We start from the raw sequence: 27,289 nt of genomic DNA, 5'->3' as shown, positions 1-27,289 counted from the left end.
TGCATGTGCAGTGTGCGGCGGGCATGGCACACAGCCTGCGGTGCGCTGCCAGTCCGGACCGGTGTGCGGTCTTTGCACATTGCACACTTCCTGCGGTGCGGGGGACCGGGCTCCGGTTTCCGGTGGCTGACAGGAGCCGGAGCCCGCCGCTGCCTCCTCCGGCGTGGAGTACCACACACCCCCGCACACACCGCGGGGAGGAGGAGGAGGAAGAGGGCGGAGGGAGCAGAGCAGCCCCCCCACCGCAGCCCCCGAGCGATATCGCCCTCATCCCCCCCATGCAATACGGGCGATACAGCACAGCTCCCCGCCCCGCGCTCCCACGGACAGGCACCTGCAGGTACGTGACCCGCCCGGCCGCACCGCGAGCGTGGATGCGTGTGCGGGGGCTGCGTGCGTGTGCATGCGGCGCTGCCCGCCGCGGGGGCGGGCGGTACTCCCGTATCTGGTTCGCTCTCTCTTTGTGCGCGGACAAGGGCTCTCCTGGAGGCTTCACCGGGCACAGGCACGGGTCCCCCGGCCTTGTCGCGGAGCGCTGTGCAGCGGCAGGGCTCGGTGTGCCCCCCGGGCTGCACGGGGAGTGCCGATGAAGGACGGGGGGAGGCAGCGGTGCTTGAGGGGTCGTGGTTTGTCACAACATACGGAGCGGAGGGGAACCCCTCGCGCCGCGTTGCATCCTCTTGCAAAAAGAAAAGTGACCCCTACAGCCCCCGCCCCCTCCCACCCCCAGCTCCCGGCTGAAACAGAGGTGGGCAGGCGCAGGGGGCTGTGGTTTGGGGCCCCAGGGGTCTGCCGGCTGCGCCCAGAACGGGGCCGGGGGCCAAGTGCCTGGCGGTGTGGTTTGGTCTCACGTGGGATTCGAGCCCTCTGGCACCTCTCGCAGGGGAGCCCCGAGGGGTCCCCCTGGTCCCCAGCCCAAGCCGGCAGTGGGAAAGGCAGCTCCACGCTGATTTGGCTAGCCACCGAGACGAGGCAGGAGCAATAAGGCCATCCAGAAAACAGAAGCAAGCTTGGAAGGGAGGGTTACGTGCAAAGGAAAAGAGTGAAAATGATGGACAGATATATTGAGCTTTCTGCAATTCAATTCCAGCTGTCAGACAGAGAGCTGCTCTCCAGCCGGAGAAGTAACTATGACGCATTAAAACTCACCTTCCATCTACAGTGTTAATGGTTATAAATATCTCCTGAACAGAGCTGACAGTTCAGTAGTACTAGATGTAGAGTATGGCTGTTTTCATTCAAGTGAGTGAAGATCTGTCATAGGAGCAAAACAATACACTCAGTAAAAATTACATCCCTGTATGTGACTGGCTTTCTATATTTGAATTGTTAATCTGTGAAGTTTGCTTTTGACAGCCTTCTTTGCCATTCCCCCACTTATCTTTCTCAGAAATACAACCTCTGCCAGTGGTGTTGCAATGCAGAACTGTGATAGATGCTGCAGCTTGGCTGTCAACTGGCACAAATTGTAATGTTTTTCATTTTTCTGTTGATTTGAAGAGAAATGGGACTAAGCACTTAGTGTGCTTGATAGCAGCAGTGAGAATTTGCATGAAACAAGTGATGACATCTCTTTGGGGTGTTCTGGATGGAAACTTTTCAGCTAAGGAACTAGGCTTGTTTTTCTTTTTTCGTTAAACATAGTAACCCCAAAAGGTCTTTTCAGGTCAGGAATGACCAGTTCCTGTTTCTCTCCTGGCTTCTTCAGTTCTCCTCCATATAATTCAGAGCTCAGACCAGCAGCACTGTACTCACGTGGTTGTGCAATTAAACTAATAACCTCAGCCAGTACTACACTGGGGATGCACGCCTGCCCCACAGCACCATGTGCATGGTTTCAGACCATTTCTGACTGACTGGCTTTACCAGAAGCTGGGAAAAATTGCCCTGGGGGTCATATCTGCCAGTTATCTCAGGCTGATTATTCAAAAGTCATTTCAAGCTTGGCTAAACCTGTTTTTCCCCACTTCTAAAGCCACACAAAAGTTGGAAATCACATGGTTCATTCACTCACCTACAGTCCTGTGCTGAGCCTGATGTGCAACCTGGCTAAGTCATGCCCAGGGCCCATCTTTTGCCTGCTGGTGGTTGGTATTACACAAGGAAGTTTTCGTTAATTGAACTTACTGAATGTTTCAAAAGCACAGTATAATTCTGTTTCATTCATGCAGTGATAATGGATTTATAGTCATGAGTTCCTAGAGCAGCAGCAGTTTGCTGCCTTAGCTGTTCACACCTGGCAGTCACCAGCTGCACCTGCCTTAAGAGGCCAATGAACCTCACCCTGGTGCCAGTTTGAGTGGGCAGTCGTACGTCCACCCACTGCAGCTCCATGGAGACTTGGGAGTTTCACCAATGACATCTTGGTATTTTCAGTCTCCCAATCTTATGCCTCTCCGCCTTCCTTCCCTGTTAGTCATAAAATGCAGACAGAAGAGTTCTGAGGGTTTTAAGTGTAATCCCAACCTTGGCACTCATTTCCACAGTGCCACTGTTTTTCCACATCTGGGCTCTGGGGGAGTGATAACCCATCCATGCAAAGCTCACAGAGGTGGTGTGAAAATTAACTGCTGTTTGTAAGGCACTTTCGTAGAAATGTGTGTGGCAATTGGTCCTCTTGAGGATTGTTATACGTCTGGTAATTCAAGTGTAACTGGCTGAACATGCTACTCTGCTTCCAAAGGGTATTGCTGCACACTTTTTTTGCAAAATAAAGCAGGATGAGATGAAGATTAGTGACTTAAAAGCAGAGCAAATTTTTATTGGCTTTTCTAGTCCCTTTCTGTGAAAAATATTTAAAAATTAATGTTAGTTTGTATCAAATGCTTCCATGATGGATTTACATGATAAGTTAAAGGAACTCAAAAGATACATACTTTAGTATATACCTTATGAATAATGAGGAGGACCAATGAAGTCCTGCTGCTTCATCTTAATTTTCTTGACCTTGGTTCTGATTTGTTGATTTATGAAATTTATTTACTAGTCAGGTTGGTGAATTCTCTTACAAGACAGAAATTACAGGGTGTCAGTCCTCTCTTGTTTCTGTGGTAACAAGTACACCTCAGAGGTACCCGAATGACACTCCTGGCTGGCCACTGACCATCTGTGTTTTTCCTGAAGTAAATGAAAGGTCTTGGTCATATGACTATCCAAACTTAAGCATTCAAAATAGAAACGAATAAAATAATAAGTGTCTTCAGCATGGTGAGAATGTGTTGTAATTTATCTGCAGTCATACATACACAATTAGGATGTAAGCAGATAACTTTCAGTATTGTGTTTTCTTCTGAGAATCGTATGGTGAAAAGTACCTATCTCAGGTTCTGGGTTTTGTTTGGTCTTTGTTGAGCCTCTGCTTTGCCTGACTATGAGCTAAGCAATTACTCTGCGTGGTATAGGGGCTATGCTCAGTTACAGGTATTTCCCACATTTTCTGCACAATAAGTTTTTGTCACGGTCCTTGTATTGATGAAGAGCTCTTTCATGCTTCATTCCCTTTTCTTATTTTTTGTTTAGCAACAGGCAGGATCTGAAACTTCTGTTCACTTGACTGATGTTAGCTCAGAGACATCACATGAGTTCTCTTGGACCAGGGCATCTTAGGATTTTAGTCCTATGAAAAGTTGCAGGAAAAAGAGTTTTCCTCTAAGTGCAGAATCACAGGGTTAGATTCATGGTATTCACGGAGTATTCATTGAGTGAGTATTGTGACCTTCTGCAAGTTTTTATCTCTATTGTTCAAGGCAGCTAGTTTCTAAAAATGGTCATCATACCTTAAATATTTTACGTGTGTGTTTTACAAATAGTAACCAAGATAACTGGAGTAGATAAGGGGACTGCAGAGATTCCTGTCCCATTTTCTCTCCAGGTTTGTTTATTTCATCCATTTATTTCTTCCTTTTTTTGTATGGTCTGCCCTATTGTTTTCCTCTGTGATCTTCAGTAAAGTGAGTGTCTTTGATCAGTGTGGAAAATCAGGCATAAAAAAAAAAAAAATCTCTGACATTTTCCTGAAAATAGGAACATAACCATATAGCAGTAATCAAGCATTCAAGTGTACATGAGACTTGTCATCTAGTCCAGCGAAAGCTTTCTTGCATCACCAGTGCCATAGTTTAAAAATTTGATTGTTCGGTCCCTTCACCTCAGAACAGCTACATCTCCACGAAAGAAACAGGCAAGAAAGGTTTCCAAGATATAATTATTTTCCACGACAGTGTTTTTTTGGTTTTTTGTTTTTTTTTTTTTTTTTTTTTTGTTTTCCCAAAATATGTTTAAAGTTGACAGCAACTGGTTTTAGTAATTTCGAATTTCACTGTTTGTCCTCATGGGGTTAAGGCTGAAAAAAGCAAAACCACTGATGATCCAGTAGAGTAGAGGTTTCAAATGAAATAAAGTGAAATTAAATTAAGCAACTGGAGCCACACGATGAGACGCGCCATGAGATGTGTGGATGCTGTGCCTGAGGAGCTGGAGGACTCTTATTGCTGCCATCAGCCGGATGGAAGATAGAGTGCTGCTAAGGTGACTACGGTCCTGTCCCTCGCTTATGCAAGACCCACAGTCTTTGTAATCTCCTTGTTACTCCCGATACTCCTCATTTACATATAAATTGGCTGCCACCCCTCGCCCTGTTTAGGCATGGAGGGGGGAATTGCCCGAAGCAACCAATGTGAAAAAGGGCAGCGAGCTACACTGTGTGGGACTTCAGGACATCAAGACCCGCCCATTGCCTGGACCCTCTTACTCTCCTTCTATCTCTTTTCTTTGTCTTTCTCTTCCCCTCTCCGCCCATCCTCTTTCTTTCTCTTTCTCATATCATATTGCAAAGTTTACAAATACAGCCATTTGCTAACGGTGTCCCTTCATGCGAGTAACCATTTGTAGGTTTTCGTTCAAATAAAATTTTTACTTATAAAAGGACCACCAGTGTTGTTTTGCTGCATCTCTTGCCGAAGGTATTTTCGAATCTGAGTCACTTTCCTACCCCTCTTGTGTTGGGAAGTCCTAAGGGATACTTGGTAAGTGGGCAGGGAGAGCAGGGAAATAACCTCTTAGCTGTAAGCCAAGGTAGGTTTGAGCAGTGCCAAGACAACAGCTGCCCGGGAAAGGCCAGATCTTGGCTGTTACCCTGTTTGAAGTAGTTATTTCCCTCTTCCCTGTCTCCAGTTAAAAAAATAGAGTTTCTACTATGCCTCTGCTGAACTCAGACGTTTATTTTGTGGGCGTAAATTTCCATGTCGTCAAGGACTGTGGTTTACAAGCTGTAAACTACACTTAGTAGGTTCTTCAGTAGTGATCCAAAATAGCTGCTGTTATATTTTATGAATACAAGTAAAGGTGTGTCATATATAAATATTAATAGTATACAAATATACAAGTATTACTATTTATAAGTACATATACATATGTAAGAACAATAATACATATCAGTAATATATTTTTATTTTGAAATTCTGTTCTATATTCTGCATTATTAAATATAATATAGTCTGTTAGCATGGTATGTACACTTTATCATTATGCATTGTTGTTTTTGTTATTACTACTGCTACTACTACTACTACTACTATTATTAAACATATTCTGTTCTGTAGTCAGGTGAGTAAGAAAAGAGGTCTTGCACAGAAGGTGTCTGACTTAGGGTGAGGGAGCTGTGGCTCTGCTGGAATCTGTCCTATCCAGTATTTTCCTGAATGATACAGTGTAAGAAGTAATACACTTTTCTCTGTATTGCACTCGCACAGGGCATGAACCCAGGAAGAGACACAAAGATATGGGAGCACAGAGTCAAATTTCAAAATCGTCTCAATAGGTTGGAGATCTGGGCTGGAGATGACAGAATGTGAAGTGTGAAGGGGAGGGTTTGGCTCTGTGCTAGGAGAGGAAAATGCTGACATCACAAGATGGGTAGCTTTTTTTTTTTTTTTTTTTTTTTTTTTTTTTTCTTTCTTTCTCCATAAACAAATAATGGTGTGCAAAGGAAAGGGAATAACTGCTCTATGGCCAATGTGAATGAGACAAGGAACAGTTTTCAGTAGGAGGGAAGGTCAGGGCTAGTCATCAAAACATGCTCATTAGCCAGTGTGGTATGTGCAGAGGGATGTCAGTGGCAAAAAGAGGAAAACACTATGGTGAAATGAAAACCCTTCTTTAGCCGGCCTATCTTCAATTTTGTCTTTGTCACAGTGCTGATCTCTGATATGCTGGTGCAGAAAAGTGCTCCTCTGTTTTGTTGAACCACACACTGGTATGGTATTTACACTTAATCTGGGCTGCAGCAGGTGCTTCCATGCAGTTGTGCATAGCAAGTTTCTAGAATGAGAGAGCTAATCTTTCCTCAAAATCAGGAAAAGGTCAGCTTTTGGTATGCGCTTGGTGTTGCAGTGTAACTTTTCTCTTTGTCTTCTCTCCTTAAACCTGAAGTCATATACTGTAATTTCTATACTCCTGGTATCTTTGCATTCTAAGTACGGAGGGGAGAGGGTGTATTTATGTTACAAGTGTTCTCCCAAAGCTGTAGAGAAAACCCTCATCGCCCTGTGATAGTTTGCAAAATCTGCTGCAACACACCATAAGGAGCCAGCATATTTTAGCTGGTAACACTCCAAATGTCATAGCTTGGAATTTGCAAAATATTGCAGGATGGAAAAAAAATTAATGAACTATTCTCAAAATGTAGAAGCTGGCACTTTTTTTGTTTGAGGTGGGTTTTTTTTGTTTTTTGTTGTTGTTGTTGTTGTTTTTGTGGTTTTTTTTGTTTTGTTTTGTGGTTTTTTTTTTTTGTTTTGGTTTTTTTTTTTTTTGCTTTTTTTTTAAATCTGTGAGATTTTGATCCTTGCTGTTGAGCCAGCTTTGTACAGAAGATGCCCAACTACTCTTGCAGTGGAATGTTTTCTGTTTTTCATCATGTGGATTGTCCCCTATGGCAGTCTGCAGTCATACCAGGTCATGCCACTCTACACTCTAAAGTTCAATATTTGCTCAGATTTTGTTGTAACTGAAAGCTTTTTATATTCTTTCTTTTTTCATGTTTAACAAGGAAAGTGAGCATTTCCTGTTCAAAATTTAGATTTCATACTGTCTTTTTTTAGCTCTGTTAGGGGGAAGAATGATGTCTGGTTTCTTTTTCTTTTAACTTTCTGATCTGTAACTATGAAAACAAGGGTGTGCTTTTAAAAACTGAGCTCTTACAGTGCCAGTGTTATTTTTTTTAAACCCAGGAGGCAAACATTTATTGTGTAACCAGTAAACTGCAATTGAAACTGTTCCATAAAGTGGTTGGCATAGTCTCTGCCAGATATGCGTATCCTAGCAATTTTACCAGACTTGATGTGTGCTGATGACTTAATTTCAAACCACTCAAGTTTAACATTTGCATCTCTGATTTCCACAAGTACTGTTACTCTAACTATTGCGGAAGTAATCAAGTTAAAAGAAGTGTTTTGTGTTGTGTTTATAACGATTTATTTTTAACTATCCACTGTCAGGTGGGTATTTTCAAAATCTTCTAGATTTCAAGTTGCATTTCAATGTAGATTCTCTTTACAAAATTAAAATTAGTGCCTCCAAGCCAAGACATGCAAAAAAGCCTCATGCAAATAACTTGTGTCCACAACCTCTTTCAATGAAATCCCATTTTTTACCCACAGTTTCAGAGCAGTGTACAGCTAAGAACCCCGTAAATGACAAGTTTTCTCTGAACTCTGTATTATGAATTAAATAAGAAATATAGTACTCCACCCATTTTGTCTGACCTGGTATTTGGCATCAGCCTAAAAATCAGGCACAGTGCCAAGTGTTTGCTGAACAGGCAGTGCATCAGGAAGGTCCACTGTTCCCATTGCATAATGCTTTTGTGAGAATTAATGCCTTCTCCCCAAGGGATGAGGTGTATTGTTGAAGTTTTATTGAAAGTCAAGGAAATTAAGTTATATAGGTAATTTTCATCTGTTTGATTCACCTTTTGTCTCTACTTAATGACCACTTTGAAAGACTCTTGCAGCCATCAGCGGTCTGGCAGTTTTCCCTTGTGACTGTTGTTCAAGGGTGATCCTTTCTGGTTTAATTTCTGTTAAATGTTGCACTACTTTTAATTATACTTTGCTTGTGCAAGATACTTTCTCAAAAATAATAGAAGTGTATCACTTTTAATGAATGTATAGTTATACATATAAGGAATTGAGAATTCAGGAGGATGTCAAAGTAAAATTTCTGCTAACATGACACGCTATTTGAGAAACAATGTCTTGGTTTTATTGTGTGGGATGTATTTTTTTCCCCTGTTTTTTGTCAGAGGACTGACAAAAGAAAGAGACATTACCATTTTTCAATGGTTTGACCCATTAGATTATTTGGTAGAAAGTATTTGAGTACACGACAAGTTGAATTGCTTTTATATTTCCAAGATGCTTCAGATAGAAAACAGAAAAGACAGTACTAGGTATATATGCTGCATGTATAATAACATTACTGCTAAGGAAATTTAATTCAGTCTCCAGTGATGGGTTTGGGCAGATGTTTTGCATTCAGCTAGAGATAAGGTAATGCATGCACTGCAGTCTTAAGTAAGTAGGGGCAGAAAGAAACTGATATTCTGCATTAGTTGTGTATTATTTGTTGTATCTGATAGAAGTGTGGAGCAGACACCTGATACACCATCTGCCTACTATTCAGAAGAGTAGAGAGGTGTTGTCTGGACTTTCTGTATAGGAGTTGCTTGAGAAAATTTTTTATTTTGTAAACCACTCCTTTGCTCGTGGTTTTTTTTGTTGTTGTTATTGTGGGTTTTTTTGTTTGTGTGGGTTTTTGTTTGTTTGTTTGTTTGTTTGTTTGTTTTAAATTTGCTTTCTCTGCTAAACTATAGTTCTGGCATTAAAAAAAAACAAGTTTCCATTTAGAAGTTGACTGCAGTGTGCAATAGTCCCAGTATTTTATAGCAAGACAGTGAAAAACAGCAGTTATGATCAGCTGCTGTAAGAAACCAGTATTTCTGTGCTCTGAGGACAGGAAGGAAACTGCAAGAAGACAGTTTTCATAGACTGCCAGAATCGTAGAATATGTGGGTTGGAACGGACTCTCAAGGATAATTGAGTCCAACTCCTGGGCCTGTGCAAGACACCTCAAGAGCTACGTCATGTGCCTGAGCATTGTCCGAACACTTCTTGAACTCTGTCAGGTTTGGTGCTGTGACCACTTCCCTGGGGAGCCTGTTCCAGTGCCCAACCACCTTCAGGATGAAGAACTTTTTCTGTTATCCAACCTAAACCTCCCCTGACTCAGCTGCATGTTTTTTCTTCGAGTCCTGTGCCTGGTCACCACAGAGAAGAGATCAGTGTCTGCTACTCCTCTTCCCCTCACAAGGAAGTTGTACCTGCACTGAGGTCTCCCCTCAGTCTCCTCTTCTCCAGGTTGAACAGACCCAGTGACCTCAGCCACTCCTCATACCGCTTTCCCTCCAAACCCTTCACCATCCTCAGGGCCCTTCTTTGTATGCTTTGTATTACCTTTGTGTTTTATTTGTATTGTGGCACCCAAAACCAGCCCCAACAGTCGAGGTGAGGCTGCCCCAGGTCAGAGCAGAGTGCAACAGTCCCCTCCCTTGCCTAGCTGGCGATGCCTGATGCACTCCAGGACAAAGGTGGCCCTCCTGGCTGCCAGGGCACTGCTGACTCAAGTTTTGGGGTAGTTCATTATCAGAATATCAGAATATACTTTGGAGGGGAAAAAACCCCTCAAGTCTTGAAAATCTACTTTGCTTGAGAACTCTAAAGAATAGGTGTGAGTAATATCCTCAGAAAAAAAATGAGAGAAGGATGAAGACAACTCAAAAAATACAAAGAAGTTTCCAGCCCCTCAAGTTGGAGATAATGTGATGGAAGAAACTATCCAGTGCACCAGACAATCAGGTATTCAGGTACCACATGCCACAGTGGTATTTAGGTGGGAGGATGAGGTAGAACTTCAAAAAATGAGTTTTTCTCAAAAGCCATGTGGCTCAGGACTGGTGCTTCCTGAAGGAGCTTACTGTATTTTGGTATAAATCTCGCAAGAGAAAACCGAATTTTGAATCAGGTTCTCTAGAGAGGAGACGACAGTTCCCTCTGGAATGGTGCAGTTTGCGAAAGTTGTCTTGATTCTGTTCACGGTCCGTCCAGCTACCCCTGTGGTGGAAATGAGACACAAAAAATCCTTCCCCACAGCAATAGTATGTTCCTAGTAAGAAGAGAGAACAATATTCAGCAATGTCTTTTTGAGGCTGGTGTCTTAGTGATACCTTGAGGAGAAAGGAGCTACAGCTAAACAGCAAAAATTAAAAATGGGCAATGCAAGGGCTACCTAGTGCGGCCTGATGCAATTCAGGAAATGCAGCTTGATGTGCGTAGTGCATGTGAATCTTACGCACTCTACAGCACTTGCAACACGCAAGCCATCAGGTTTGTCCACACAAAGAAATATGCTGGTATTTTGCTGGCAGAAAGTTATTTTGCTCTTTTTTATGGGATGCATTTGCTTGTTGCACTAGAGAAGTGCAGTGTAGCTGGGTGGACAGTTGCTGCAAGACAGTATTTGTTCTGACAAAAATTCTGGTTTATTCTGTTTTGTTTTGTGTTCATAAAGTTTGCTGGGGATTGAGTGGGCTGTGAGTGGGAAGTCTGAGACTGCTGGAGAGAACAGTGTTTCAGGAACTGCTGCTGTAAATAAAACCCTTGGCCTGTCTGGTTGCCAGATTATGTTTCACAGTTAACAGAGAATGTTTTCTAGAAACTGCCATAAAGGGCGATCTTGATTTTTCTGTTGTAAGGGTGGTTTGATAAGATTTAAAAGGATTGTGAATTTAATTTTGCAGGCATCTATGCATGCCAAGCTCACCAAGATAGCTCCCAACTCTCCTATTCTGCAGGGCAAGGAAAACACATGCTACTCCAGCTCTTGCACCTGACCAAAAATCCCCTCTGCTTTCAAGACTGTGCAAACTATCACACTAGTGAGTTACATCTTGTTGGTTAACCTTAGTGGCAAAGGATTTTAGTGTGTCATTAATGGGAAGTACAAGGAAGATCAAGTGAGTGCCCTCACTGTGCATCACTCAGGATCTGGCATATGACTGTCAACTGGGAATGCCACTTGGCAGTGACATGCTGGGCAGCAGCATGTGCGTGCATGCAGAAGGTGCAGGGGCTGAAGGAAGCTGATGAAATTGAACCATGCTGGAAACCTTCACATCACCTTCTATCACTCCCTCTGGATGGATCTAGATGGCTCACATATTTCTGCATGCTTATATGCTGAATGGTAAAACTACAAATGTTGACTACAAATCATAGCAGTCTAATGCTATAAGGAAGAATTTAAAAAGTTACAGGCACATGTGACATTTGCTGAAAATGGCAGTGAGGCAGTGAGAAAACATCTGGGTTAAGACTGTATTTCTTAGTAGAAATTTTAAAGTTGGTCTTTAACTTTCTGTGGAAGCACTTGTTAAAGCAGAGGCAGGTGACAGTGCTGCTCTGTTTCACTGAGAAGCCAAGTGCAGTGGTTTAGACATTACCACTTTTCTTTATGGATATTTATTTAAATATATATATATATGTGTTTTAGGGATTTTGGTAGGCTTTTGCTTACATTCATTTCTTAAATCAGGCTTTTCCTAATGTTAACTGCTAGTGCCATAGACTTTGTACATTACTGGCTTCACAAATATTCCATAGGTAAAGGAAGTGAACTGGTTGTTTGTAAAGCATGAAGCTAATAAATACAGCCCAATCATTGGATGCTGCCCAGTGGTGTCTGTGGTTCAGAGCTGCACTGTTTTTGAGTCATAAGCATTTGCAGCCAGGTGAGCAGGTCAGTCTCACCAAGCACCATCTGCCCACTGGAAAGGTAGTTTCCAATGGTCTCATCTGTTGCCACTGGCTTGAGTGATCTCTATGCCCTGGAGAGCAATGCTAGGGTGGGTTTCTTCTGCTTGTCTTGTATCTTCACATGGTTTGCTCAAGTATCACTTATAGTTACTGGCACAGAACCAATCCTGCCTGCCAAATGGTATATTTGTCCCAAAGGCTGTTCTCTTTCTCCTTTCCCTTCACTGTCCATTTTGCCTAGTCTGTAGGACTGGACTCTGGTTGACAACAACAGCAGCTTTACATTAAATTTATATATATTTATATATATATAGAGAGAGGGAGAGGCTAGTTACCAAATACAGTGCTCTTTGCTATGAAATGTTTAACTTGCACAGCTGTGCTGCAGAGAGAGAAATCTTTTGACTGTCTTTTCCCTATCTATCATCTTCCAAAACTGTGCAGCCAAGAGATTTTTATTTCTTCCCTTTTTGTCTTTGGCAGATTTATCCTTGTATTGCACAGCTATTCTAAACACAGGTCTTTTAAAATGCTGTGAGAGGTTTTATTTTTGTTTGCGTCTCATTTGGAAGTATTCCTAAGTCCATTTGTTCCAGCCTGGCAGACAGCAAGTAGGCTAAATTTCTCTTCATGTCTCTCAGCAGTTTTGCTTGCTTTAGCAACCACAGGAGTAGACTCCTCTGTACTGTGCTGTGGTGAAATGAAGTGAAACCTGGTTTTAACAAAGGTAGACACACTTCCATCTCCGAAGGCCAAACTGAAGGACCTACTTGCTGTTTTTAACTGGTCTAAAAGCAGTTTCATATAGAACATTTAAAGGGGGAACAGAGTTGTTCAGTTTTGTCTCATGCTGCTGCTGGGCTTTATGAAACTGTGGAGATTTCCCTTTGCAAATGTAATTTGGCTTGCTCAGACTTCTCAGCTCTCCTGTGTTTTGCAAAACCTTTGAGTGCTTTGTTTCTGTGCCATTTTTTCTGTGCACATGGGCAGTTATATGGTTACAAAAAGAAACAGTCACAGTAAGTGCCAGCGTTCCTGCCTCATCAGAAGAAACATTTCAGTACTTGCATTTCTGCTTTAATGAAATGGTTACACTTTAAAAGGCAATTGTAGAAAGATCTTCTTGTCCATAGTGTAGATGACACAGGAAGCAGCATGTATGTCTGTCCTACAAGACTTAAATATGTTCACCTGTTGTGTGTGGCAGAATTTCTGCTGCTGCTGCAGGAAAGCATGGGTAAGAAATTGTGTCCAACCTTCTGTCTAGCCGGGACAGGAGCATGTTGAGCCTCCCAGGACAGTAAGTGAAATGTGCCCTTCCATTTGGCTCACCATCAAAGTCCCCACATAGGGGGCTGCTTAGCTAAGGGTTGGTTCACAGCATTCTTTGGCTTTGTACATATCATGGGACTGTGGCTGGAGATGCCAGCTTGCTCTGACTCTTCACTTATACAAATGCTATTGAATCCTTAGACTGCACTGACAGCATCATAAGGATTTGGAGGCTGAACATAGCAGGGACCTTTTTCAGTGGTAATACTCAATCAGCACTTCCATCTTCCTCTTTGATGCCAACATGCACCTTTTACTTGCAATTGGGCAGGTGGGACTGCATGTGTGAACATATGACAGGAACTGTGTGCTGGCTTGAAGGCAAAACCAGCAAGAGACTCCAAGTCAGAAAAAACAATTTAATAGGAAAAAAAAACCCAAAAAAAACCAAAAAAAAAAAAAAAAAAAAAAAAACACCCACATGCAATAGTACAAAAGATCACTGACAGAGTCAGAATACAACCTGATACCGTGGTGGTAGCAGTCCAGATGAAGTGGTCTTGTTGAAGCAGTGTTCCCACAGAAAGGTCTGGTAGCTCTTGTCCTCTGGGAATCCAGTGGGTAAAGCTGCCTATGCTGTCCCCAGATTATATCCAGGTGGGAATGCCTGGCTCCTCCCCCTGGGCAGAGCATCTCACAATGGGCTGATATCATTTTATCAGTCTTGCAATGGGTCCTTGATTGCCCATTAAACAGAGATAGCTCCTGGAGGGAGTTATCTATGAGTCATGCAGCAGGGCATTGATGGCCCATCAACAGAAGATGGTCTGGAGGGAGAGGGCAAGAGCAACACTGCCCAACCTATTTTCAATTACTCATGTAGATGGTGATAGAATACATACTTTGGGCACATCTTACATTGTAACCTAGGGCAAACTGCCATTCAGATCTGGAGGATTCTGTTTTATCCTGCCTTCTATATAGCACAGTGACTGCTGAGATGCCTGCAGGTGAAGGTGAAATAATGTCAGCACAAAACAAGGTGAAATTCAGCTCAAGACTCAGATGTGGTGTAAGGCAAGGGGTAATCGTCACTCTGGCTTCTTTCTGAGGTTGCTCCAGCACTGACAGTTCCCAGAAGGGTTAAAGGATGTCTTGCCTTGGCAAATTCAGAAGTGCTGCTATCTAGAAAGAGGTGACATCATCATCACTGCTGAGTTTGGTAGTAGTAATTTTCACTGCTGCCCCCCCAGCTGCATCTCAGTGGTAACACTTTGCAACTGGAAGGAACCAGCCTTGTTTTTAGACACCTCAAGAGTGTCAGTGCAAGAGTTCAGAGTACATATTTTTCTGGTTTGGACTCAATGTACTAGTAAATAATCAGGAGCTTTGACTGAAACAACTCTTTCTGAGAGGAGATGAAACTGTCTAAGTGCATTGCCGGTGAAATCACATTGGAAAAATGTTAGCAGAAATTAAAGAAAATTGGTCAGAGCAGTTCAGTACACTTACATCCTATAAATATATAAATGTATAAATGTATAAATGTATAAATGTCAACATGTTCTTTTTCACCCTTTCTCCATTTTATCTGGGTTCTATTTTCTAAATAAGACCCTGTATCATTCCTCACTATAAGTACAAAATAGCTCTTCTAGATTCTGTTTTATTTCTTCAGACAAGACATGTCCAAATGTCTGCTGTATGTAAGAGATCTGACTGGTTTTAAATACAAATACACACCATAACACAATTGAATAAATGAGTATCAAATCTGTACATGTCCTTGCAGGAAATGTTTTAAAATATTTGATTAATAATTAGCATGTTAGACAGCTCTGTGTTACCCACAGTGTGATCCTTAGTGTGGAGGGGACATAGAAAAGTTTTTATATTTGATTTTTTTTTTAAATTATCTTTCTGGAGACTAAGAAGTTTGTCAGGATGCATTTCTTGAAAGTTAAAGGTTTACTTTGGAGGTGTATACCTTACAAAAAATTCCTGTCCTGCTTGTAATTAGTTTTATTTAGCTGTTTGTACTAGCATGCATTTTGTCTGCAGACATTTCTCTCTCTAATGAAATGAACCAGTATGAACAGAAATGGGTAATTTTAGAAGGAATTTCCTCATCTATTTTTGTGCAGTAAGTCCAGTACTAATAAAGCATAACAAGAAGAGACTTTAATGAATCACGGAATCATAGAATGGTTTGGGCTGGAAGGGTCTTAAAGATCTAGTTCCAACCCCCTCTGCCACGGGCAGGGATGCCACTCACTAGATCAGGCTCCTCAGAACCCCATTTCCCCTGGCCTTGAACACTTCCAGGAATGGGGCAGCCGCCGGTTAATGAAGAGATGTGATGCAACTATGTTAACAATACATCTGTTACAAATAAAATCGACCAAATTCAAAGTATCAAAATTTAGAATTTTATTTTGAGACAAAATATCAGTCTCAGAAAGCCACAATTTAAAAGGACAGCGCCGAGCCCGGGATGGGTGCCGGGTGAACACGGATAACAAGCTCTGTCAGCCTGGTATCCCCCCAAGTTCACAATTTCTGGTCTCCGGCCGTCCCTTTTTATACACAAGATCGCGGAGTGAAGTCCGAAATTCTGACGTTATCCTCTCCGAGGCGTCTTCATTAATTATTCAAGTCCTGGTATCGGAGGTCTGAATAGACCGGTAGGGTGGAACAATGCTGTTGATGGCCGGGCCCGGGTGTGTCGTGTATATGTTAATTTCGGCGGAGACGAGTAGAGATATCCATCTGAAGTGATTATCTTGGTCTCCGGACTTGTATCTTCTTCTTCCGTGGTTCTTTGTTTCCTTTCAGGGATTCCCGGCAGCAATAGTTTCAAGGCCCCCTCCCTGGTAATTCCAATCATACTTTCCTCGTGTCCCTCCTGTGCTTCCCAAGCCAGGAAATTTTCTAATTTTTAGTTTCTACATTTTACCCTTACTTTATGTTCATTTGAGCACATTTCTAACATTCATATTTTATACAGTTCAACATTTACCTTTTATAATTTGATAACACGAATTAACTTTAGCACATTTATCACAATCCAACCATATATGAAGGTTTTTCCTTACACACCTGCATCTACTCTACTGGTCCTGTGATTTATTCAGCCTTGTTTTCGGCTACTTTGCCAAACATTCAGCAGTGTACGTAGCACATTGTTTTGAACTTAAGTTCTCCAAAGGCTACTGTTCGGGTTTTGAATCTCTCAGATGAAATGAGACAGAGTTTGTAAGACTTAAGAGTCCTCCATAATAGGTAGAGTTCTTCCAAAGTCTTTTGCATGCCAGTTGAATATTCTGGAGTTTCTCTCTCTCTCTTTTTTTTTTTTTTTTTTTTTTTTTTTTTTTTTTTTTTTTTTTTTTTTTTAATAAATGCACCTTCCCTATATGTATTTTGTGCATGCCAAATCCTGCACTGATGTTAATAAGAACTGTACTTGCTTGGGAATAGGCATTTAGTTCTTTTGGCCAAAGCTCCAGTGCTTGCCTAGTTAGAGCTTTGTCAGGTTTTCAGATCCTCAGGGTCAGATTTTAAAGATGTTTCGTTTACATAGACCTCTGAAGATCCCATTCAGTGCTTTTGATTACATAAATGCTTCTAAGAACTGAGGCCTGGGTTGGCTGAGCCAGCCAATGTCAAAGGGCTGTACCTGTACAGCTTTAGAAGCCTCTATGGTTCTAGCCCCACTGAACTCAGAACAGCAAGTTTTCATGGTGGCATGCAGAGTGGCCTGGGTAGGCTCGCTCTCTAAGATCTCTGGATGTCCCATTCCCCATCTTCTCCATTAAGAGAATAGTATGTCAGGCTGCTTGTCCTGTGGGATTGCCACCAACCCCTCACCTCTATGGGGGTAAGCATCATGAGACATCTATCTCTGCATACTTTCAGGGAACTCATCTCAGTAATCTTTAAACAAAATCTCTTTTAAACCTTGGTTTAAGTTTCAATTTAATCTCAACTGATCAGTGATATCATGTTAGAGGCACACAGCTAGATACGTTTCTAGGGATAAAAGGAAACTTAGTACATCGTTGAGTGAAGCATTTCTAATCTTTTTGTCCTCTGGCTGTCAGCTACAGGATTTTACCCTGTATTTTCATCTGGCTTACATTTGAATGCAAATCCTTGCTAGCTCATTTCTAGGGCAGCTTTTATATCACTGTTTTTTCTACATCGCGTCAAAGTCAGGTCTAGGAAATTTTATTAAGGACTCAGTTGTGTATGATCTGTTAAACACAGTTGGATCCAAGTCTGTTCATGGAATAATCTACTGTTTTTAAGTTTCTAGTATTTTTTTTCAGAATTGTTTGCCAAGAACAACTCTTTTCTCTGAGACTGGATTTTTTTTTTAAAGATTTAAAAAAGCAGCTGCAGGACAGGACCTCAGAGAGATGCCAATAGTTCGGTGATAACAATAATAGTTGATACCTCAAAAAGCACACTGTAAAGAAAGTTCAGAAGACAGTTTTCTTCCTGAGAATTAAGTCCTTGAGGAATCATTTAACATCCAAAACCACCTCTGTGTTAAAAAAGGAAAAACCTAAACCCTTAAATTCTAGTAAAGGAAATGAAGTTTCATCCTTACACAGAAATGCTGAGTTTCTACAATCTTTCTGATTTCTGTAGGAAATAACCTCAGTTTTTCATAGGTAGTTAATAGTGTAATTTCACTTGCACTTTTTAGCTGAGTAATTCTTGGCTAAAGCTGCATGTTCTCAGTATTGCTATAGTAGCACTATTCCAATTTTTAATTGGTTTAGAAAAGCTCTGAAAAGAAAGAAATCCTACAAAAAAAATTAAAAATCAATTCTGGCACAGTAAAGCCTTTCATCCACAGAAGCTGCTTGTGTTTTATTGTGAGGAATAGCATGGAACAGTTGTTTGGGCTTGAACTGAAGGCATTGGTTTCCCTCTATGAAGATGGGGAAGTTTGGTCTTCATAATTTTTGTGCAAGTCAGTGTTAATATTCCTGTTTTCTTTTCAGTAAATCATATGCAGATTTTCTCTGAATGTAATTTCTAGGAAGACAAAGAGCCAGGAAAAACATCTTGCCTTCAGGCTGTGTGTGTTTGATTCTTCTCATTGTAATTCTAGTCAGAGAGAGTACACACGCTTTGTTGTAAACTCAAGAAATTATGTATTTTAAACATTTTCCAAACATGGGATGCAATTTCTCCATTAAAGAATGACTATGAACTGCAAGCTGAGACAAACCTTACTGTCTCTGATGTAATGCAGTTTTTGTCTCAGGTCATCATGAGAAATGGTGTGAAGGCAGATGTAATTTTGGAACAAATTTTAATAAACAACACAAAATAACCAATCCATGATAGATAAGCTCCCTGACAGCTGCAGTAAAATATAGGCTATTTTTTTCAAGTGCTCAGGACCTTAAAATCTTACTGTTGATATACTTACCAGAAATGCTTTCCCAGAAGATGTGTTCTTTCTTTAAAAATGTCTTTGCTGAATACATAGATAATAAAATATGACAGAAGACCAAGACTGACTTGCTATGTTTTACTAATCCTGATGCACAGCCATCTTCCCAAGGACTCCTCTTTCTTGTAGCACTGGTTGCATGGTGTAGCAGTGTACATTGTTGTCACTATCATGTTTGTACTGATGTCGCCTTTCACCCTCATATTGACAAAGCTTAGGGAGGCATTGTAAAAATAAGGTTTTCACCCCGGCACTGCTGCAGCAGAGCTGTTTAACTATTAAGGTGTTGACTGGATGGAGAGTTCCCTGTCACCATCATTTTTGTCTCTTCCCAGAGCAGATTTTACCCCAGAGGCTCTGCATTGAGTACCAGTGTACCTGAGTGTCCCTCCTTGGTTATTGCAAGACCCACTTCTGGCAAAAGCAAAACCAGGGCTGCCTTTTTTCCCTCTGGAAAGTTGTATTGCTCTTGTTACCTCAGCACCCTGCTCAGCTTGCTCTGAGTGATGATGCTGGATCTTTATAAAACACATGTTAGATTCATTAAAAGTGGAGGCAAGAATTTCTAGCACTTATAAGAGATACTGGTTGAGAAAAATGGAGCAAGAGGTGTTATTTTTTGATTTTTATGTTTTGGTAGACAAAATGTGAACTCAAAGCCTGTCCAAAATTCATCCATCAAGGAAAGTGGCTGCAGTGACATTATTCCTTGGACAAGTCCAACCTCACAGAAAAAAACATTTTGGACCTGGTTCAATGGCCACTGCACTCAGTGAAGTCTTCACCCCAGTGTATATTAAGCTCTTCTAAGCAAATTTGATGGTGGATAGCTTGGCTGCACCACAACTGCTGTTTCTTTCTGTGCAACAATGGTCCTACCTGTACTCAAGGAATGAAGAACAGTGCAACACTAAAAATATTAGATGTGGGAACACACATTTTGCCTTTGCATCCTTTATGAAAAGGATGGGTTTTGTTTGAAGATGTAGAAAAGTTCAGTGTCAGACCCATTATAACTTTAGTGGAAGGTAGAGCCAAATTCACACAAATCACAGTTATACAGTTTTCCAAGTGCTTGGAAATCCAGGATGGATTTTGCACTTATCATCATTCTTGCTACATCACCTCCATTGCTGCTAGTGGAGGAAGACATGAGTACGACTGAATATGTGTGCTCTGCCGCACTTCTTTCTGCTCGCTTCTCCAGGGTTACATAATAGTCATTGGACAGTTCATCTAACAGTGTGTAAGTTTGCAGAATTGCTAGTTCTAGAATTGTTTTCATTTGTCAGTCTGAAGGAACAGAGGTTTTTTGAGCTAGACCACAGAGTCCATGCTACCTCTCAGGTATTTGTTGCAGATCACAGTGAGAAGCATCTTTGTTAACAAAATCAGATATGTTTCATTGAGGCTTTGAGAGAAAGTTTCAGGGGTGCACTTGCTAAACACTGATTTGAACAAGCAGCATTTGGTGCTTTCAAAATCATAAAATCTTTTCTGGGTCCAGCTGTACACTACTCTGTTGTAAGTAGTGTGGAGTGTTGATATTTTACAGGACTACATTAGTGCTACAGAGCTTCTGTGAAGAGCGTGGCAGAACATGTCCATTATGACATGCTTGGGGAAGACACAGGGTAAAAAAGGATGAAACGTAGCACTGCCAAGGGCTTCGACTTCTCTGGAGCTGGAGGTAATCAGCAACTTTGCAGATACAGTCATGAACTGTAGAAAGGTCACTTCCCTTTCAGACATGGTCCTTAGAAGGAAGAACCTTCGTCAGCAAGAAGAAGCAGTCCTGTGCATTTCTGTACCATTCTCTGATAATCCTACACACTGCAAATGAGAACAGCAAGATCAGGCCTATATTCCTGAGGACTGAAACTCAGGACAGGGAAGCACCAGCACATGGGGTGGCTTGGTCACAGATTCATGATAAAGATTTAACATGTCTGAGGTATTATCAAAATAATCACAATGGGCTGGGGAATAAAGAGTGAGAAACAGGTCAGTCTCAGGAAGCTTAATTGAGACTTTGGTGTGTAGGTAATAGGGGAGATCTTGTGTACAAGATCTTGCCCAGACTGATCAGGTTTGCTGCACCATCTGTTCTGCTCCCTTTTCACCTGCTTCTCCTGGTGCTCTTTTGGTCTCTCTGTGACCCTTCAGCCAGAGCAGGGCTGACACAGATCCTGTTTAGTAGTTGCTGGGGAAAAAGGATTATAAAAATAGAAGCATTGGTGCCTGTAGCATTACATTCAGATTAAAGATTGAGCCCCCAAACTGTTGCTTAGTCAATTCTGCTGTCAATGAGTGAATCATTTTACTTTGTGAATGAGACAGGCCCTTGGGAGGCTCTTAATCCTATGATAGTCTTCCACATGAAAAGGTGAGGAAACCACAAATGCTGTCCCAGCCAGCTGAAGCAGTTTCTCCAGTAAACAGGTTTTGCTGCTTTGCTCTGGCTTGCCTTGATGACAGCTGCAGCTGAAGGCGTGCCACACTTGGCAAGGAAAGCATCCTGAAGGCTAACCATCAACTTAGGAGGAGCTGCAGCCTTGTGTAGTAAATGTGACAGACAACCATGACATTTTTCTGAATGAAGTACAGCATTACTTGCCCAGAAACAAATGTTTTGGTTTTGTTTTTTTCTTTCTACTACCCTCTGAGCCCCTCTCTCAGGAAAGCATTCTTGGTGCTGCTTGATATTGGTAGGAATTGTAAGTGTGGTTAATTCAAAGTAAAGCTTGCTTATTCAGCAGCAGAGCTCCTACTGATTTCAGAAAGTCCAAAATAAAAGCAAAAAATATCTGAGACACACAAGAGGGATGGCACTTGCTACACATAAATGTCTGAATTTATGTAAAATTTGGGATCCTAGAATTGTGGAGGTGGAAAATTAGCATTAAGGTTTTGTTTTGTTCCTACTCTGTACCCCTATTAATTTCTAAATTATTTCTTACAGAGCTAAAATCACAGACAAACAGCATAAGCTTACATAAGTTGAAAATAGTGATTTTCTTGAGATGAGAGGTTCTTTTTCCCTTGAAGACACCATCCGGAGACTGTGTTAAGTGACAAATGAGCATAGCTGGAGAAATTACTTACTAGTTTAAGAATACGTGACATTGCCAAACTACCTCACAGGCTTGCAGAACTTGCCATGATTTGTGAGCCTTTCCTCTGTAATGTACACCCTTTTGTTTCCTGAAGAGACAGTTAAAAATGTTTCTTCCTAAGTAAAAGGAGCCATATGCAGTTTGTATCAGAGGTGGAAGTCAACCCCTTCCCGCCATGGTGAACTGGGTAAGCTACTTGATTCATACCCTGCCTACCTGCCTATAAGATATCATTGTTTTCTGAGTGCTTTCTCTCTCTCTTCCTCTCTGCATCTTCTTGCTTTATAGCCTTTATTTCAAGCAGAAAGTAAATTCAATAATATTTGAGTCGACATGGAAGTTTTGTACTCCAGAAATCAAAAATCAGAGAAAATGCCCATACCTATTCCCATTCCTTCTAGTTTGCTGGTCTGTTTTGGTTGTCTGTCCTGGTCCTTTGTCATCTTGATGACCTCCTTAGCAGTATCAGTGAAGAAATCAAAACACTGGGACTAAGAGGCTGAGTTTTAACTCCACAGTTAGCAGGAGTCCTCTCATAGGAGATAGCAGAGAAGGTGATTAGCAGTGGTGTGATTTTGGGTGCTCTGTTGCATGTCTGGGGCCCCCAGCATTTGCAGGTGCTATCTGGGCAAGGCTGCAGATCCTGGTGAATTTACTGCAGCATCTTACTCTGTGAAAGAGAAGTATACAGGCGATCCTGGATTGATGGCTAGCGGGGCCTGTGGAACTGCAGCAGGCCTTTGTGGAGACTTCAGTAGTAATCTGCATCTGTGAATGAATCTACACTTGGATTTCTGATGTTATTGACCTCAGTCATTTATCAATGTTAACATTTGGCTTAAGAAATTCTAGTAATAAGAGAAGCCCCAATATTGTCCATTAGATAAAATCTTGAATTAGATGGATACTTACACTTATGGTGGCCAAACCTTTAATACACAATGCTTTTAAGTATGGAAAGATAGGTCTTTCAAAAAAGGAAGCAATACTTCCCCTACAGATGGTGATGGAGTAATAGCCTAGTAAGTTTGTACACGGTGGAGAGACTGAAAACAGAGAGGATATTCTAAAATATCCTTTTAGATATCTAAAATATCTAAAATATTCCGAGTTTCTTTTGGAAGTATGAGAAAGCAGAGCCCTATAGCAATATACAGCTGCTTTGCAGCTGGGTATTATGAGTCTGATCATAACAGACCAAACTTGGCTGACATGGCTTATTCTAGAAGTTCCTAGGTGAATAGGAGAGGTCATGCAGAGACCTCAGCCAATCATAAACAGTCCAAAGAGCAGACATATCACTGCTCAAGGAGCTGGGCAGGGCTAAGCCCTAGACCAAGGAGTGTCTAGAACAGGGAGTTTTGAGCTTCCTATATAAGAGAGTTCCAAACAATAAAACGTGCTGTTTGTCTCATGATCAAGAGGTCTTGAGTCATGTTTTCTGTCTCCCTACCAAGAACCCCTTTGTGTAACTGAGGCCAACTGCTTTCAAAGGTTTTTTTAATGTAGAAGCTGACAAAACATTGCTTCTCCATCAAAACACTTAAAAGTCAGGTTTCAGCTGCTCTAAGATTAGTTTGAAATCCATGCTATGTTAAAAAAAGTAAATGCAGAGTTATTTACACCTGTCTTTTAATGTTTTAGGATCCAGGGTTTATTTTTTATATAGCTGTCTGTTGAGAACAATTATTTTTTATTATTAACAGAAGTAAACTTTGCATTGTATTCATACTTGAGAATCTTGAACTTTTAGAAAATTTTCAGTCGTACCAGCCTTAACATCATGTCCCAAGAGGACTGTTAATGTAGTTCTGGTTATGTTGTTCCCTTGTGTCTTGGTTTTGGAAGACAGTTGTCTGCCAGGGGAAACTAGAGCCTCCTTTGGAAGGGAGGATGTAAACCCCCTTCCCTCCAATTATTATAATTTTGCAATTAGGGGCTTTCAGGCAAAGATATGGGAAATAGGAGTAACAGTTCTTTACCAGGAATATTAAAAATAAAAAGGAAAATACAAATGTAGTAGTAGTAAAAATACAAGCAAGGAGGCAAACAAGAATCCTGGCAAAAACCCTGACAGAGTCAGGGATATGACCTGGCACCCTGGTGGTCAGGGTGCTGGAAGCAGTCCAAGTAAGTCCTCCTGGAGTAACAGATGTGGTTCTGCTGAGTAGAGATGATCCTGTAGAGAGTCCAGTGTGGCAGGATGGGTCCGGTTTTCCTCCGGACATCCAGTGGAAAAACAGGATACCTTGTGTCCTTCAGTCCCAGTTTTTATCTAGCTAGGAGCAGCTGGCTCCTCCCCCACTGTGTGGAGCATCTCACAATGGGATGATGGAATGTGTCGTGTCATTGGTGGGCCCTAATGGCCCATTATCAGAAGATGTCCCCCTGGAGGATGGAGGAATGGTGAAAGAGATAAGAAACACTGCCCCACCTGGATTTAATAGCTGGGCCATTATCAGGAGGCATCCTCCTCCTTCATGCCTGGAGGAGCGAGAGAAAGACAAAACATCTCTTAAAAAAACAGCCTTCAACAGATGAAATAGAATACACATTTCTAGGTTACATAATCCACTACACCTTGAAAAAAAATCAGCATGGAAGTACTAATAATCAGTAATGGTACTAGAATTTCAAACATAGATATGTGTGATGCAAGTTAGTGTGAATCAGCTTAGATAAGATTACCCTAGGAAGGCAATCCATTGCTAACTACCTGGGGTTCTGTGAGTGGACAGAATCCCAGCAAGATTTTTTTCCTTCTTTACAACAAAATGCACGCATCAACCTCCCTGAGCTGTCAGTGCATGTTACAGTGTACAGACTCTGCTGGAGGACATCCACTTTCCACTCCACACCTCTGCATCATCCCATTTTTTTGCATTCAATTCCTTCACTGCATTCTCACCTCTCTTGCCCTCCTTTTAGAGGGAGCTATATCACAGAATTCCGTTTTCAGTCCTGAGGAATCTTCCATAAGGTCCGAACCAAAACTCGTCTATCACTTTCATGTGCAAGGAGTCAAAAGAGGAAATGTAGTTGAGGTAGCTAGACCTCTGCTCCCCAGTGGTGTTTGTTCATTCTTTTCATAGGATAAAAGAGGAGATCCATGTTGGACAGGTACCAACTGCTATTGCTCCTGGGACTTGCCTGGTGCATCTCCCTTGCATCATAACAAAGGGCCTCTTGCTCTGTGCAAAATCAGGAAGAATTTTGTCTGCATTAAAGTAGCTAAGCCAAGTCCCATCTTAGAACATGGAGGAGGGCTACTCTTTAAATGTTCCTATTTTTCATTGCCCTTTGGTCATCAAATGGATCTACTATGGCAAAGTTCTGGTTCTGGATACAGAAAATACTGCCTTTCTAAAATCAAATAGTGTTCCCCTTAATGCATTAACAGATCCCAAGGCATGGTTTTGCAATAATATCACTTTCTTGCACAGCACACATTCTGTCCACATTAGTCGTTGTAGTGGTACATTGTAAATGAGGTTGTAAAATCTAAAAAAGCCCTAAAATTTGACACTTCCTTGAGGGTCCAGATAGCTGCAGTGAATTTCCAGCACCCAGACGTCCTTCACTCATAATTAGATATCTGTAGGCTCTGAACTGCAGAAAAGTGCTGTGGAAGATTAAGGCTTCTGTAATGCAGTTAAAATACCGGTGTAGATGACATTGAAGCTACATCATGTTTTTCTAGTTACTTTATGATTTCAGAGTTATTGTGTTACCAGGTTATTAAGCATGAGTCATCTTATCAGATCTTGCCAGTCTGAATGAGGGTCTTACATAATCTCTGAAATGTGATTTAGAAAACAAGAGCAGACTGTCAGCTAGGATCCTGCTGTCTGACTGAGCATACAAGGTAGTCTTCAGAAAATCAGGGACATAATGATGCATATTCTGTGCTTTCCGCAGCATGAGTCCCTCCTGCCAAGGTGCCATTGGCAACTTCTTTTGCAGTTGGCAAACTGAAGACACAGTGCTTCTGAGTAACTGCACAAACAGTCCTGACCATGGCAGCCAGAATGTGGCTGACCTGATCTCATTTCTTTAAGGGGAAAGCAGTCCTTCAGCCAAGTAAGGCTTTCTGTCTTCCCAAGATACATTCCTGGTTGTCTTGCAACTGAGTAGCTCCACGATACCACACAAGGTTTACACTGATGCGGCTTCTGACCATATTGCTCACTTTAGCTCTCGCTCGTTTCCCCTGTTCATTTGCCAGGTTGTCTTCTTTGCCTTGCTTTGAGTATGGTGTTCCTCCTCCTGTGTTTTGGTGTTTCTTCTTTGGCAGGGTATGTTGTAAGTAAATATCCTTGAAGATGGCTCCAAGAAGAAACACGGATGCCCCAGGATTTGACCCCTGTTAAGAGTGATCTTTAAAAGCTTTAAAACAAATAACGAAATATAACATAAAACAAGTTTCAGATATTTGAAGAAAGAGGTCTTCTCCAGTGCCTAAAAGACTTGCAAACTGGGGACCTTCTGCATTTATTATACTTCACAGATGCACTCTGGCCGTGCAAGGAGCTTTGTGTTGCAGGTGATGCTCTTAGATCTCTGCTTGCATGTTGGCTGGAATTCAGGTTATAGTAGCCATTGTTCTCTGTGCATTCACTCTGGCTTAAGTCTTTACTGCAAAAACAAGCTTGAATTTTACAAAAGTTATTTCCTAATTATGTGCTTTTTCTTCTTCATTCATTCTCTCCATGCTTAATTTCAAAGATATTAAAAAAAGTACCTAGAAATTTGCAAAGTTTTTAGAAATTCCCGTGCTGGCTCCATTCTTGACCCCACCAAAGACTCACAGTGGGTGGGATGGTAAAACCTGGGAGGAGCTTTGTGGGGAAAATCATAGGCAGTCCTTGTCTATTTTATTTCCAGTTTTGGTTTCCACAGACCAGCCGTTGCCTCGTGAATGGGATTGAGTGGGCAGGGATATGCAAGATGCAAAATCATTGAAACACAGCCTTCTCACTTCCCTTGGCACAGAGCAAATACAGATATCTGCAGCTAACTGGTGACAGGTGACATGGAGGAGCAACTCGGTAGGCAGGTAGTAATTTGTGTTGAATTTAGGGAAAGCATTCCCCAGGGACAGGTAGCCACCATGTGGCTGTCTTTTTGAGCCTTGACGCAGTTCATTTTGCATCTTAAAATGTTTGTGCAGGAGAGGACAAGGAATAAAATTAGGTGTAACATTGCCATGAATGCTCCATTTGGTCTGGGAAAAATGTAATGGGCTTTTCTGCCTATATGAAATCAAAAGTGAAATGAGAACAACAGGAACTCCAAGACTTGCAGTTCATGTTCACAAAGCACAGTAGAGAGAGGGTTAGGGAGAGCCTCTAAACAGACCTGTGGAAATGAGAAGTTCATACATACGTTAGCTGTCTCAGGACACTGGAGATGGCTTCTCTGTCATTAGGTGTATAAAAAGAGAGACATGCAGACTTTGCTGTCATCTTGTACTGCAAATCTCTAAATAGTTTTGGTGAAAATGGCAAAAGTTTTTCTTGAACTGAATCGTGATTTAGGTGTTGGAAAAAGACTGTCTTGGTTTT

General features: G+C 41.6%; 1 protein-coding gene across 1 annotated transcript in view; it reads left to right on the top strand.

Annotated features, from left to right (window-relative positions):
- Positions 1-238: 238 nt before the first annotated feature.
- KIAA1958 (KIAA1958 ortholog) overlaps positions 239-27,289 on the top strand; it is a 57,195-nt gene continuing 30,144 nt past the window's right edge. Inside the window, exon 1 of the mRNA XM_040089330.1 lies at positions 239-340. The gene's annotated coding sequence lies outside the window, so the exon portion shown is untranslated. The remainder of the gene's footprint in view (positions 341-27,289) is intronic.

Source organism: Hirundo rustica, chromosome Z, assembly GCF_015227805.2.
Source record: "Hirundo rustica isolate bHirRus1 chromosome Z, bHirRus1.pri.v3, whole genome shotgun sequence".
NCBI classification, from domain to species: domain Eukaryota; kingdom Metazoa; phylum Chordata; class Aves; order Passeriformes; family Hirundinidae; genus Hirundo; species Hirundo rustica.
The sequence above is the reverse complement of the archived record's forward strand: the minus strand, read 5'-3'. Positions and strand labels throughout refer to the sequence as shown.